Source organism: Microtus ochrogaster, unplaced genomic scaffold (genome assembly GCF_000317375.1).
Source record: "Microtus ochrogaster isolate Prairie Vole_2 unplaced genomic scaffold, MicOch1.0 UNK24, whole genome shotgun sequence".
Lineage (NCBI taxonomy): Eukaryota > Metazoa > Chordata > Mammalia > Rodentia > Cricetidae > Microtus > Microtus ochrogaster.
The window spans coordinates 3,812,610-3,829,004 of record NW_004949122.1 but is presented as its reverse complement, the minus strand read 5'-3'; the positions used below and the strand labels follow the sequence as shown (position 1 = coordinate 3,829,004).

Below are 16,395 nucleotides of genomic sequence, written 5' to 3'. Positions count from 1 at the left end.
ATAATAATAATAATAATAATAATAAATAAATAAATAAATAAAAGATAGCCATGACTGACCGATCCAGCTACCTACCTACCAACCAGGCCCAGAACCAGGGCTAAAAGTCAGCCCACGCCAGTATCCACCTATGTTCATGCATCTATGAACTGCTGGAGCATGTGAAAGGGTCCCTGCAGATCAGAAGCTACGGGAGCTTCTTGAGACAGGATGGTAACAGAATATCCAAGAGGAGTCCCAATGAGGACCCAGTATCAACAGGGTACCAGAAGCCAGGGGCCTCAAACCAGATCAATAACTCAATGCAATGAATATTTACAAGTAAAGATGTATGAACTAAAGGGTTATACTGTGTGATTCACTGGACCAAACTACAGCTTCCATGCTGAGATTTTTGTTATTTTTTTGTTTTGGTTTGGTTTTTGGTTTTATTTTTAAATTTTGTTTTGTTCTGAGAGGGGGGAGGTTGCAAAGACAGAGGGCAGAAGCAAGGGAATGGGGAGTGAGTGGGATTGCAATGCATAATGTGAAATCTACAAAGAATCAATAAAAAGCTGAAGAAATAAAAAGATGGCCGTGATACTGTCCCCATCCTAAAAGTACTTGCTCTATGATTTAGACATTATTTATTAGTGGTGGGCAGTTCATGTCCCTCTCATTAACTACAACAAAAGTAAAATATTCCAATTTTCAACTTGTCTTTTAAATGTCACAACTTCTGTTTAGGTACCATACAAAATCTTATTCTTCAACTAAGTGAGTTCTTCAACATTTTACTGATAATTTCTTTTTCTTGGTTTTAATGACATGATTAGCACTTCTATTATTTGGAAGTTGATTTTCCTGGCTGACATTGTATCTTTTATCATCTGTTTCCTATTTCCTTTGCGAAAGGTCACCACTAACCTTCATCCTTTTATTGTTTTGTCCCTGTTACATAATCTCAACAGCTTTTTGTGGTTATTCTAATTGATCTTAATTTCTTTTCTATTTGCTTTGTTTTCTTATTTGTAAAGGTTTCCTCATATATCTAGCAATCCTTGTCTGTTGCTTAAATTTAAACAGAAGGCCCTAAAAAGTATTATTAACTAGTTTCTCCCTTCGGGTTAATAAGAGAAGTCTCCCCTCTCTCCTGTCCTTAGGCAGGATATCACTATATAATACAAAATGCCCTTGATCTTGGCATCATTCTGTTTCCAGATGCTAGGATTACTGGCATGCATAATCACATCCTGGAATGCATTCTTTCAATTACTACTTAGATGCCAAAATACCAGGAGCAAAAAGAAAGAGGTATGAAAAAGGATCACAGTACTGGGTACTTTTATTTAATCAGGTTTTTCTAGGACATTTGGTCTTCAATTATGTTTAATGCCTATCTTCTCTCCCAAAGATACATTTTAAACCATTTGTGGAGGATAAATTTTAAGTTCTGCTGAGGCATTAAAGCAGGTTGTCACTCATCTATACCAAGTGACAAGAAGCTATTTTTTTGTAATAACAGAGATATAATTTACGCATAAAACTCACCTATTTAGCCAGTCGGTGGTGGCGCACGCCTGTAATCCCAGCACTCGGGAGGCAGAGGCAGGCGGATCTCTGTGAGTTCAAGACCAGCCTGGTCTACAAGAGCTAGTTCCAGGACAGGCTCCAAAACCACAGAGAAACCCTGTCTCGAAAAAACAAAAACAAAACAAACAAAACTCACCTATTTAAAATGTACAATGGAAGCTAAAGAGGAGACTTGGTGGTTATGAGCACTTTTGTTATAAGCACTTGCTGTGTAAAATCATGAGAATCCCAGCACCCACGCAATAAACTGGGCATCCCACACCTGCCTGTAATTCCAACTCTAATGCTGGCTTCTAGCCTAGATGAGAAAATACAAACTCCAGGTTCAAGGAGAGACCCTGCCTAACAACAGAAATCAGTTATAGGAGGATGTCCAGCACCCTCGTCTGGCCTCCATTCACAGGCACACATGGTCACATATATACATGTAAATAAATAAGTAATTCAATTTAAAAATAAAGTATATAATAAATTTTAGTACTGTTGCAAGACTATAGAACCACCACATTTATATCTGCTGGACACTTCACACAAACAGATCATATTTTGTGTTTTGCTTTATTAACAGTTTTCAAGGTCCATCTAAGTTAAAGCACATATCGAACAATGTAACTTTTGGAACTTTTTTCTCAATTTTTATGTTTAATTTATTTATATAAATGGTTTTGCCTGCAATTATTTTATATATCACTTGTATATTTGGGTCTATGGAGGCCAGAAGAGGATGCTGGATCCTTGGAACTAGAGCTATAGTTTTGAGACACCATGTGGTTGCTAGGAATTGATCCTGGCAGATTACACTGGAAGTGCACTTAATCTTAAACCATCTCTCCAGTCTTGTGACTAGATTTTTTTCACAGCACAATGTTTCCATTGTTCAAAAATGTTATACCATGAATCAATACTTCATTCCTTTTTAATGCTGAATAATATTCCATAATGTGCATATACATTTCACTAACTCTATCAGATGATGAGCATCTGAGATGCTTCTACGTTTTGGTATTATAATTTCAGCTATTTTGAGGGGGTAAATTTTATTACAAAACCTTAGATAACTTTTTTTATAAATATCATAGCAAATTCAAGACTCATGAAAATATATTCTATTATTTCCCCAAAAAGTATAGTAAAATCAATACTTCCATTATAGATGTTATGAAAAAAATGTTCTAGAAATTTTTTAAAGTGGTACTTGTTTCCTGAGATACAGTTTACCATTTACAACCAGGATCCACAGGTCTAGACTGCAGAGCTCAACAGGAAGCAGACCCTCCCATCTGGGACTAGGTAACCTTGCGATAAAACCAGCCCTTAACAGTGCTCTGTCCTTTGAGATAACACACACTCTCTTACACACACACACACCAAAAAAAAAAAAAACAAAACAAAACAAGACAAAAACAGAGAGCTTTTTAAATACAGGAGAAGAATAATTTTCAGGGAAATTTATAAAAGTAATGTGCACACAAGTCAGGCTATAGAAAGCTTGCCAAGTTAAGTCTGACATATACTACATATATTTGTGTTTAAATCACATCCAAATAACGTGGGTATCAAGTATCCCTGCTATTTCAATATAATTGTTACTTATTCTGATGGCCAGTGCTGTACTAACTCTGCCCATAATGAGTACTTCTCTGACCTCTACCTCTTCTGCTTCAGTTTTTCAAGGGTAGGAACTGCAGCCACACTACTACTGCTCATAGACCTCTCTGGGCTAGGCCACCTTTGTTTCATACTTGTTTCTACACTATGGAACCTTTTCTCCAGAATCTTCTCCACTGGGTTGTCCAACAATTTCTAACATCAGGGCTCACCTGAAAACACTATGTCTGTACATTCTTTTCTTCTTTTTTTTTTAATTTGGGGGAAATGAAGCAAGTTTCATGGTGAAAGTGTAGTGTCAGAAAACATCCTGTGGGAGTCAGTCCCGTCCTTCTGCTAGGGAGTGAACTCAGCTTATAAACTTGATGGCACTTGCTGAGCCACCTCGCCATTCCCTGAAAACAAAATCTCCTATAAAGACATATTGCTGTCTCTCCTGCTGATTTATAGTCCACATAATTCTCTCTCATTTCTTACAGATGTTGGGGAAAATACATGAAAAAGAGAGAGGAAGAGAGAGAGAGAGAGAGAGAGAGAGAGAGAGAGAGAGAGAGAGAGAGAGAGAGAGTTTACACATACAGAGAGATGTAGAGATGCATTACTTTCGGGAGCAATTTCTTCTCTAAAACCAATTCATTCCTACCGGTACAAATGTCAACAATGAAGAGGAATAATGAAAATAGTTCATTAAAAAATATGACTTGAGCCAGGTATCAAGGAATAAACCTATAAACTCAACATTTAGGAGTCCAGCAAGAAAAGGAACTCAAGGGTTTGGAGAGATGAGAGGTTAAGAGACTGTTCTTTCAGAAGTCCTGAGTTCAATTCCCAGCAACCACATGTTGGTTCACAACCCTTTGTAATGAGATCTGGTGCCCTCTTCTGGCCTGCAGGCATACATGCCGACAGAACATTGTATATACATAATAAATAAAGAGAGGGAGAGAAGGAAAGTTCACAGCCAAACTGGGCTACACAGTGGATCCTAAAAAATAAATATTGTGAGACTCATTCCAGTCAGTCCCTGAAGCTGACCTAGTAACACTCTGCTGTCTTTGCAGACCCCTGCAGATGAAGGTGCGTACTCATGTGGGAGGAGTTCTGGCCAATCCTTTTGAAGATAGTAAAGTGTCCCCATCATAAGTTAGTAAGTAGTCTTTGGGTACTAGGACTCTGTTTCTCTGTTTTGCCTACGTATAAATACTGCTGTTCTTGAAGGAGCTGTGAGAACACTTGTTCCCAACCAGCATTCACCCAGAAATGTGTTTTTAAAAAAAAAAAAAAAAAAATACACAAACTCTCATTGAGTCCTAAGAGTGAGTTCATTCTTTCATATTTCAAAACAGGCCGGGCGGTGGTGGCGCACGCCTTTAATCCCAGCACTCGGGGGGCAGAGGCAGGCGGATCTCTGGGAGTTCGAGGCCAGCCTGGTCTACAAGAGCTAGTTCCGGGACAGGGACCAAGGCTACAGAGAAACCCTGTCTTGAAAAACAAACAAACAAACAAAACAGTACTGAGCCTTTTGAGGTCCTGGGTGTGCAGAACAAATACAACAACAAAACACAACACCAACTCCTTCATTCCCCCATTTTTGCCCTCACTATGTGAGTTTTATGTCTGGCCTCAAATGTAAGATCTTCCTGCCACAGCCACTCAAACAGCTGGGATTACAGGCAAGGACCACTGCTTCTAGCTTTGTTTTCTTTGAGATAGACTCTCATTATATTACCCAGGCTAACCCCAAACTCATGATTGTCCTCCCAAGTATGTGGGCTTTCAAGTATATTTCATTGTCCCAAGCTCCTTTCTTCTCCATTTTTGAAAGTATATGAGCCTCTTGCTTCTGCATTTAGATGACAAAGTAAAGAGAAGTATTTATTTTATTCTGTGATTTAGTTCTTCAACATTATGCTTTTCCTACTAGCTAAGCCTAAGGTTTAGCCTTAAGATGATTTACTCAGGATGGCTGAGTAGGGGGTACCTGGTGAAAACTACTTCACTGAAGTATTTGAAGTGCAGTTCAAGTACAGGGGGATATGGAAAAGACACTGCAGAGCATGAAAACAGGAACTAAGGCGAGGTGGCTGAATGAGAATGGCCTTTATAGGCCCATATATCTGAATGCTTGGTCACCCACTTGGTGGAACTATTTGAGAAGGATTGGTGTGGCAATATAGGAAACTAGTCGCTGGTGGCAGGCTTTGAGGCTCAAAGGCCATTCCCAAAGAGCTCTCTCTCTCTGCCTCCACTTATCGAAAACTGGCCCTATGGAACTGATGCTTTAGCACTATCCTGCCAACTCTAGTCCTGGCAAGCAGGTGGGCAGAGTTCCCTAAGCAGTGGTCCTACAAGGGACCTATACATGATTCATCTGTACCTACTGGTCAGTCTTAGTCACCAGACAGCACTCACACACTGGAAGGCACTACACCTTACCATCTATAAACTATGCTGTGCTATACCACCAACCTACTCGGGGTATGCTTACCTTCACATATTAGAGGAAAAGAGCAGGCGCCCCATACTAACTTCTAGATGTAGCAAACCAAGAGCAGCAAACAAATCTAACTGCTGCATTCCAGCTGGTGTAGTCCCACCAGCCCCCAAGACATCTACAGACATTCTCAAATTAATAATACCATGCTAAAGTACCCACCAAAGCCAACGCAGTCTACCCAAACAAAACTAGGAAAAACTGCCAACAGAATGTTTTACTATAAAAGCCACTCTTAACAAAATTGGCAGAGACAAATAACCTACCAGATGTACAAAAATACCAACATAGAACATAGAAGCATAAATGTTAACAAGACACATCTAAAGGAACAAAAAAATTTTTTTAAAAAGAACCAAAAAAGGAAACCAACAAATTGTTAAAAAAAAAAAAAGAAAGAAAATTTTTAATAAATGAAAAATTCAACAAAAAAATCCTTTTTAAAAAATTAGGGCTAGGCTTTGAGGCCAGCCTGGTCTACAAAGTGAGTTCCAGCAGAGTTAGGGCTGTTACACAGAGAAACCCTTTCTCGAAAAACAAAAACAAACAGAATCAGTTCTAGGAAATGTAACTCAATGGTGGTAGGACACTTGCCTAGCACATGGGTTCAAACATGCACACCCATACACACAGGCAGGCAGGCAGAATCATAAGCAGTGTCTCAAATTTTGGCATTGAAAACTCAATAAATAAAATACAGTTGAGAGCTTCAACAGCAGTAACAAGAGAAAGAATATTTTAGCTTGAAGACAGGCCTTTTGACATCATCTAGTCAGACATAAACAAAACAAGCAAACAAACAAAAAAGGAAAGAACAAAGACATGCTTCCAGACTTAGAGACCACTAAGTAAGCATTTACAGTCTTGTGTATTTAGGAGAAGAGGGGAAACAGAAAGCCTACTCTAAATAAACAAAACAAAACAAAAAAATCCTTCTCCAAAGCATTTAGTAGTTAAACTACCTAAAATAGAGCCTGGGCTAAGGCATATAATTCAGATAGCTCAGCAATAGAGTAATATCCTTAGTGCTTCAATCCCCAGCACCAAATACAAAAACAAACAAAATACAACAGAGAAAACTCTGAAAAGATGAAGAAAAAGGTTCATCAAATGAAAGCTCTTGCTATGAAAACCCAACAACTCAATCAATCCTTGGGACCCATATCAAAGTAAAAAGAAAGCACTAACTCCATAAGTTACCATCCTGACCTCCCACACACATCAAACATATGCACAATAATCATTTTTAATCATAAATAACAATAATGTGGCGGCTGGAGAGATAGCACAATGGTTAAGAGCACTTGTTCAGTTCCCAGTACCCACATCTAGTGGCTCACAACCACTTTAACTCCAGCTCCAAGGGATCCAACACCTTTTGCTTTTATTGAGAACCTGAACACATTTGGCATTCACTCACATACAAACACATGCACATAAATAAACATAAAAATAAGAGCAATGTTGGAGCTAGAGAAGTGGTTCAGCAATTAAGAGCACTTGAAGCTCTTTGCACTGACTGTTTTTGTGTCAACTTGACACAGCTGGAGTCATCAGACAGGAAGGAGCTTCAGCTAAGGAAATGCCTTGATGAGATCCAGCGTAAGGAAGGCATTTTCTTATTTAGTGATCAATTGGGGTGGGCTCTGCCCATTGTGGGCAGTGCCATCCCTGGGCTGCTGGTCCTGGGTTCTAAAAGAAAGCAGACCAAACAATGGCCTCTGCATCAGCTCCTACCTCCAGGATCCTGCCCTGTTTGGGTTCCTGTCCTGACTTCCTTCAGTGAACAGCAATGTGGAAGTGTAAGCCAAGTAAACTCTTTCCTCCCCAACTTGCTTTTTGGTCATGGTGTTTTATCCAAACAATAGACACCCTAACTAAGACACTCTCGAAGACACAGGTTCAATTCAAAGAACCCACACAGCAGCACACACCACTTGCTAACTCCAGTTTCTAGGAATCTGACACCCTCTTCTGGCCTCCAGGGACACTAGACATACATATGGTGCACATACATACATGTAGGCAAACACTCGTACACATAAAATAAAATTATTTTCAAAGATAAAAATAAGAGTAATGTTTATAGCAAGTGCCAACGTATATCAAGAAAAATAGATTTCAGGAACTAGAAAGATGTCTCAGCAGTTAAGACCACTTGTTGCTCTTGCAGAAGACTGCTCTTGCAGAGAGATTGCCCAGATCAAACTGGCATGTGGGCATGTCTATGGGGAGCTATCTTAAATATTAGTTGATACAGGAAGGCCCAAACTACTCTGGGCAGCAGGTGGTCCAGGCTATTTTTAAAAACAAAAACAAACTACTAAACATGAGCCAGTGAGTGAGCTAGCAAGCAGCATTCCTACTGCCCTGACCTTTCCATAATGGCAGTAACCTATAAGCCAAAATAAGCCCATTCCTCCCCTGAGCTGCTTCATCACATCAACAGAAATGTAATCAGAATAGAGGAAATCATTTTTATATAGAAAAATCTAGAGATTCTAAAAACAGGAAAAAAATCATTTAGCTACAGGCTACAAAAATTAATTCTGCTGGGTACGGTAGCTCAAACCTTTAATCCCAGCACTCAGAAGGCAGAGGCAGGAGGATCCCTCTGAGTCTGAGGCCTTTGAGGACAAAGCAAGTCCTAGGACAGCCAGAGCTGTTACACAGAAAAAGAAATGAACTAAAGAGGCAAAGTCATGCAGAACTCTATAAATTATAAAGGCTATGTACATAGTGAGTTCCAAGACAGCTAGGGTCACAAAGAGAGACCCTGTCTCAAAACAAACAAACAAACAAACAAAAACAAAACAAAGATACTTATATAGGAAAATAAATTTTCCATGTCTTAGTTAGGGTTTCTATTGCTGCGATGAAACACCATGACTAAAAAAAGCGAATTGGGGAGGACTTGGCTTACAGTTCTACACCGCTGTTCACTACTGAAGGAAGCCAGGACAGGAACCCAAACAGGGCAGGATCTTAGAGGCAGGAGCTGATGCAGAGGCCATGAAGGGGAGCTGCTTACTAGCTTATTTCCCCTGACTTGTTTGGATTGTTTTCTTATAAAATCCAGGACCAGCAGCCCAGGAAGGCAATGCCTACCATGAGCAGGGCCTTCCCCCATTGATTACTAATCTCATCAAGGCATTTCCTTAGCTGGGGTTCCTTTCTCTTATGACTCTAGCTATGTCAAGTTGACACATAAAAAAGCCAGTACAGAACTAGAGAGACGGTTCTATGGTTAAGAGCGCTGGCTGCTCTCCCAGAGGTCTGGGATTCAGTTCCCAGTACCAACAAAACAGCTCACAACTAACTACTCCAACTAGAGATCCAACTCCCTCTTCTGACCTCCTTGGGCATTAGATATGCATGATGTAACAGACAGACATGCAGGCAAAACATCCATACATGTAATAAATTAAGTGTACAGATTTGAGGGTGGGTAGAGGAAACCTATTCAGTTATTAGTTGATTAAAAAAATTAAAGCAAGATTAGCAAATCATAGAGAAAAAGCCAGTAGCAATTTGCCTCCATGATTTCTGCCTTGGCTCCTGCTTGAGTTCTTGTCCTGACCTTCCTCAATAATCAACTGTGGTCAGGACATGTAAACCAAATAAATCCTTGCTGTCCAAGTTACCACGACAGGTATATCAAGCAATAGAAAGCAAACTTGAGCATGATACACAAATAATCAAAAATCACATTAAAAAGTTAAAAAAAAACTTGCAGGGTGGTAGTGTCTCATACCTTTGATCACAGCATGTGAGAAGCAGAGGCAGGAGGATCTCTAAGTTGAGGCCAGCCTGGTCTACAGAATAACCCTGTCTCGAAAAACTCAAAATAAATAAATGAAACTTGTAGTAGCTGAAAATTGCTGTGGGACAATGGTCTGTACCCTGTCACTTATATTTTAAATAAATGCTGACTGGCCAGTAGCCAGGCAGGCAGTATATGTGGGGTAACGAGGCAGGAAGTAGAGGCAGGCAATGAGAATTCTGGGAAGAGGGAAGTGCAGCCTAGAGTAGTGACCCAACCACAGAAGCAAGATGTGACTGCCTTACCAAATAAGGTACTGAGCCACGTGGCTAACACAGACAAGAATAACAGGCTAATATAAGTTATAAGAGTTAATAAGAAGTCTGAGCTACAAGGCCAATCAGTTTATAACTAATGTAGACTTCTGTGTGATTATCTGGAACTAATTGGCTGCAGAACTGGGAAGGACAGAAACCTCAGTCAACAGAAAATGATGAAGCATTTCCCAAGGAAAACTTTCCAGTGCCCTGTTAAAATGTTTCTACAGTGGAGCCAGAATGTTACAAAGAGTACCACACTGTGCCAAATTATAATATCTTTTACTACACACAGCAACATGGTTTAGAAATATGTGGTAAAAGTTTTGGAAGACTGATTAAACAAATAAAAAAAATGTTAGGAAGCACCTTGTGGTAGTTTAAATGTAATTGGTCACCATAATCTCCTAGGGAATGATACTATAAGGAGGTGTGACTTTGTTGGAGTGAGTAGGGCCTTGTCTGAGGAAGTGTGTCACTGTGGGGCAGGCTGAGGTTGTCTATGCTCAGGATATTGCCAAGTCAGCTTCCTGTTGCCTCTGAGTCAAGATGTAGGACTCTCAGCTATTTCTCCAACACCACATCTAGGGCCACCTGCCATGCTCCCCACCATGATAATAATGGACTGAATCTCTGAAACTGTAACCTCCATTAAATGCTTTCCTTTATTTGCCTTGGTCATGGTGTCTCTTCACAGCAATACAAACACTAAGACACACCTATTCTTAAAAAAGAAATTCCCAGGCTAGGGATTTAGCTCAGTTGGTAGAGTGTCTGTATAACAGGAACAAAACCTCAAGTACGAGATGCAGCACCAATGCACCAAGAAAGATGACCTACACTTATGGGACTTGGAGACAGAAGACCAGAGGTCCAATATCACACTCAGTTACTGACCTGCCTGAAAAAAAACAAACTCCACATATTACCCCTGGTGTAACCATCTGTCTAAAGAGAAGCTGGCATCACTCATACCTCTTTTGGCTTGTTTGTTTTGGTTTGGGTTTGGTTTTTTGAGATAAGGTCTCTCAGTGTAACCTTGGCTGTCTTGGAACTTGCTCTGTAGACCGGGCTGGCCTTAAACTCAAGAGATCCACCTGCCTCTGCCTCCTGAGTGCTGGGATTAAAGGTGTGTGACACCATCATATCATATTTATATCCAATTTGCCAATCACTAAAGATAATTTCGAGAATAAAAAAATCTAAGACTCAGCATTTCAATAGATATTTTAACTTGTCATATTGTTTTGTTTTGTTAAGACAAGAGTGTTCTATGTAGCCAAACCTGACCTTAAATCTGCAATTCTCCTGCCTCAGATTAAGTTCTGAGATTTGGCAGTTTACTGAAATAAAAGAACAAGCCATATTAACCAGCCAAACTATAAATAAAAAAACAGCTTCTAACCCATTTCTAACCTGTTTCAGACCAAAAAGGGAAGCACTCAATGGGGCTTAGTGGCACACACCTTTAAATCCAAGCACTGGAGGTAGAGGTAGGAAGATCTTTTGTGAGTTTGAGGCCAGACTTATCTACCTAGTTAGTTCCAGATCAAACAGGGCTGCACAGTGAGACCCTGTCTCAATCTCCCCAGGGAAATCTACTGGCAGTTTTCCCTGCTGTCTCGTACCACTGAACTTTTGTTAAAGGTGACCAAAAACCCCTTCTATTAACAAACTTTAGATTAAAAAAAAAATTACACATAAAAGTTCTAACTCTACAAAATGGAAAGTGATTTTTACAATCTGCTTAACAAGCAGACTGCACTGATCCCTGGCAGAGAAAATGCGAAAGTGTTCTGTTTTAACACTCAAAAGAACATTTAGCTAGCACATTACATTTTAGTCTTCATGATAAACCTTCTAAGCTTCCACCAAACCATTACAACCTCCTTTCAAAGTCTTCCAAAGAGGCATTCTTTTTACCAAATAAATCAAGCAAACTAAATTTCAACAGCAAAACTTATAAGGCAGCCATCCCAACCCCCTGACTTTATTCTCTTTCCCTTCAGTGCTGAGGATCCAATCTGCCTGTTAAGCAAGCCCTCTGTCCACCAGAGTTACATCCCTAGCACCACCACACACTTCTGAGGGGCCCACAGGGCTCAACTACAAAGACAATTGATTTCAGTAATGGTACTAATACATGAAGATAAAAATAAAATAAAACAAAATAAACCATCATATGCCAGGAAACCCATCTATTCAGGAGGCTGAGTCAAGAAGATGGAAGTAGAATATAATCTGAGCAACAATATTAGAATAGTACTTTGAAAGCCCACCTCAAAAGTATTGAATCCATATGAGAAGGAGTACACAAAACAATATGAAGCAAATACTATATACTGTACAAGGTAATAGTACGGCAGCATAGAGAATACATAATATTTGAAAGAGATGAAGTCTAAGAGTCTCAGCACTGCCACAACATCAACAGGTGTGAATTTTAGAGATTGTTTTTTATGGATTTCACTTTCCAATCTAAAAACACAAAAGGCTGGATCCCAGTACTTCAATAGCAATGTTCCATGATATCATTAACATAAATCCATATAAAATTAAAAAGCAAGAACGAGAAAAGGAAGCTGGGAAAAATGTTTAAGAAAAAAAGCACAGTAATAAATATGTATGCAAATGCCATCACAAAACCCGTTACTCTATAAGCTAACTAGAAAAGGAAGGGGGGCAACAACAACAAAGTTCAAAGAAAAACAGCAACATCAGTAACAGAAATTTTTTGACAGTCTTTACTCAAGGATCAAAATTAAAATTCTGGGGGCTGGAGAGATGGCTCAGCAGTACTGCTCTTGCAAAGGACCCAAGTTTGATCCCCAGCACCTGTATGAGGAGGCTCATAATTGCCTGGAAGTCCAGCTCCAGGGGTTCTGACACCCTCCTTCTGGCCTCCCTTTCCAGGCACCAGCGCTTGTGTGCACATATCATGCGCTCAACATACATGCATACTCATCATTTTTAAACATTTTTTAATTCTACATAAAACCCTGGCTGGGTGGTGGAGATGCCTCTCAAGGTAAAAGAACCTGCTGCAAGCCTGACAAGTGAGCTCAATTCAAGGGATCCATGTGGTGGCCTCAAAGAACTGACTCCATTTGTGGGCCATACGGACATGCAACCACACATAAGTATGCACACTCACACCATAAACAAAAATGCGACAGCCAATGTTTTTAAAAAAAACAATAAAACTTTGGATTGATGCTATGCCTTAGTGGTTTATGAGAAGCCCTGGGTCCGATCCCAAAACTGAGGGAAGGAAAAAGAGACAGTAGAGGAGAGGAGCAGGGAAGAAAGGGAAAAAATTAAGGAAGGAAAAAGGTAAAGTTTAACAGAATTTTAAGTTGCTACTTTGGTAATTTGCAGAGAATATCTCCTTGGGGTTGGACAGATGGCTCAGTGGTTCTGAGCTCCTGCAGAGGATCTAGGTTCAGTTCCCAGAACCCACAACACATGGTGTACGTCTATGTAGGCAAAACACTCAAACACATAAAATAAAAATACATCTTTAAAAGGCTGTGAAATCTAACGAAAGGTATTACTGATTCCTAAGCAGTGAAAAATATGTTAAAAGTATTATTTTAAGATCAGCACAGGCAGAACATATTTCAGCAACCCAGGCAGAAAACCCAGTTAGAGCTAGTGAGCAGCTCAGAGACAGAAATTAAACAGTCTAAGAATATAAAGATAAGATTTTTTTTTTTTAAGAAAATGACTGCAAAAATAGGTCAGCGTTAAGGTTTATGTTTGGGTTACTCAAAGTGTGTTACATAATGCATCAGCAAAGAAAGACAGGACATGGAATTGGTTCTGAAGAGAAGACTTCTAAGTTTTATTTCCAAGATAGGTTGAAGTGAAAATCATCCTGGCCTGTCAAATTGTCTTAAAACCATCTGATTTGTTAAATGTTCAGTAATGTCAAGTGTTTCCTTCAATTTTACTTATCAGTGAAATAACCATTTAATTTTTTGGCATAGAAAACATGCATTTTTTCCGTATTACCAGGTTAATTAATTTTTTCCAAGTTTTTCTGAGAAGGCATTTATAACAATAACCACATCAAAATATGAACTCTGGAAGAAAGTTCTCAAAATATGAACGCTAGCAGCATAAACTATCACTGAGTGTTTATTTTTTATATTTATTTATTTATTTATTATGTATACAATGTTCTGTCTGTGTGTATGTCTGCAGGCCAGAAGAGGGCACCAGACCCCATTACAGATGGTTGTGAGCCACCATGTGGTTGCTGGGAATTGAACTCAGGACCTTTGGAAAAGCAGGCAATGCTCTTAACCACTGAGCCATCTCTCCAGCCCTCACTGAGTGTTTAATAAACTATTATATTAGTGTGTCAACTATTTACACGGCTCTGTAAGCACTAGAAAAATCTCAACAAAAAAATGCCTGAGAGGAAGGCAAATCTTTTAAAACTTAATACTCATACATACAGCTGAGATCTGAACACTATGCACACTTACAGATATTCTAGCCAATTCCCACACATCAATTTGTCTCCAGAAAGCACAAAATGTGGCCACGATATAAAAAGTACTACTCAACCAACCAATGCATATGCCTTGACTCATTATCAAGATGTAAATAGAATTTCTATTTAAAAACGAGACTGAAAATTACCTAGCAAAACTTTTTCTTGAACTATTTCTCTATTGATTTTGTGACCTCACTAAAGGCTGAAAGCAAACAACGGATTTTCAGGTGCTTAAGAAATCGTTAAGGCTGATCATAAAGCTACCAAACTTAAGCTTCTAAAAATGAACACTACTTGCAAAACTTTACCCGTTTTGACTGGGCACTGACCTTGCTCCCCACCCCAAGATGGGGTCAGAAAGTTTTCTTCACCTCATTCTTCCCTAACTCCTAAGAATCCTTACCTAACTAACATAAGAGGGAGAATTTTCTTTGGGTGACTTCAGCTCGACTCGACATTAACGGAGCGACGATGTTACGGTCCTCAACCATGAACAAAAACCCAGCTGCACCAGCTGTTAACATTAAACCGAACTCGAGGGGAAACCCGTGCGAAACGATACACGACCGATCCAGCAAGCTGGTTATCCTGGACCTCCCCCAGCTCGGCAGCCCCCCGGTCACCCCCATCTCTCCTGCTCCGGAGCGGTAGGGGGAGGGGAGGGCGCGCCCCGAGGATGCCCCCCCCCCCCGACCGGCTTCCTCCCGCTGGCTGCTGGAGGTGAGAGCGCCCTTCCTGCCGGCCCGCGTCCCTACCTTCTCGGCCCCAGACAGACACAACCACCGACCGCGAAGGGGCTTTCTGAGAAGCGCGCCGCACACTTGCCCGCTCGCCTCCCCGAGCGGCGCTCCCAGCTCAGGCGAAGAGGCCGCGGGTCGCGGGGGCACCGGGGTGCACGGCGGACACCCGAGCTCCACCGAGCCGCCTCCCCGCCCCCTCCGCTCCGCCGCCGGCAGACGGCGCCCCCGGGCTAACTTCGCCGGGGAAGAGGAAGCGCCGAGACTAACAGAGCGGACAGACCGGGAGGCCGACAGGACCGTGCATGTGTCCGCACGCAAGCGGGGCCGCCTCACCTTCCCTTCCTCCGAGCCCGCGGCTCCCGTCGCCTGAGGTCTGCACCGGGACGCCACCGCGGCTGCCCGGAGGCCGTTACCGCACGAGGCCTGCGCTGCGCCGCCGCGAAGCTCTCAGGGAGAGGCGGGGCGAGAGCAACCGGTGGGCGGGCCGGTACGGGCAGGAAACCCGCTCCGCGCCCAATCGGATAGGCTCCATCGCCTGCGGAGCCCGCCCCTGACGCCACAGCGGAATGCGCCACTCCGGGATTGGCCGAGCTGGCCTGTCAATCCGGCTCGGCGCTTGAGTGGTCTGTGAGCCGAGACTGCGCGGCGCTCAGCTAGAAGAAGGTGTGCAGCGCTGGGCCTGTCGGCCGCGGGGTTCTTCCCCCAGCATCCTCCGAGGCGGTTTACTTTCCGCCTCTCTCAGCGCTGCTGAAACCTGTCATTACGATCGCTCATTAAGGTTGGCCCCGAGTTCATCCCAGACTGCGCTGGTTCCTGCATCTGACGGGGCCGCCCAGCTGCAGAGTCTTAGGGACAGGGGGCGACAAAGAAAAACAAGCCCGGGAGAAAAATGTAAGATGTTTGTTAATTAAAACCACGAGCAAAAAAAAAAAAAAAAAAAAAAAAAAGCTGTCCGAGGAACTTCCGAGTGCCCTGGCGCCTGGGCAACCTTCACTCCCGGCTTGCAGCCCTGCTGAAAAAGACAGTTACCTTTGCCCTTGGGCTGGGCATGGCCGTGGCGCAGCCCCAGCCACCTGCCAAGGTATCTGTTAATCAGTTTCTCCTTCCTAACAAGCCTTGCAGCCACCCAAAGTGCCTCACTGTTTCCCCAACCACCTTTGTTTCTTAGCGTAGGTGTGGCGCCTCAAGAAACCCTGTAGGTTAGACAACTCGATTGAAACGTGTGTTTTTGCCTCCAGGGTAGCTACACCCATAACATATACTTAGATTGCAAAGTCTGTTAAATGAGGAACTGAGTCAGCGTTCATCCATCCCCACTCCGTGTCTACCACATCATCGTCAATAACCAAGACATTAGTACATCTTCCTTTCACTTTTTAAGAAAAAAAAATACTTTT

At 41.6% G+C, this 16,395-nt stretch overlaps 1 protein-coding gene across 2 annotated transcripts in view; it reads right to left on the bottom strand.

Annotated features, from left to right (window-relative positions):
* The window catches only part of Nck1 (NCK adaptor protein 1), a 53,439-nt gene extending 37,995 nt beyond the window's left edge, over positions 1-15,444 (bottom strand). The window contains exon 1 of one of the 2 annotated variants that reach the window (XM_005367802.2): positions 15,332-15,444. The gene's annotated coding sequence lies outside the window, so the exon portion shown is untranslated. Of the gene's footprint in view, positions 1-15,013; positions 15,249-15,331 lie in introns of those variants that run through there. The other variant, XM_013354019.2, reaches the window with a different exon arrangement.
* Positions 15,445-16,395: the final 951 nt, after the last annotated feature.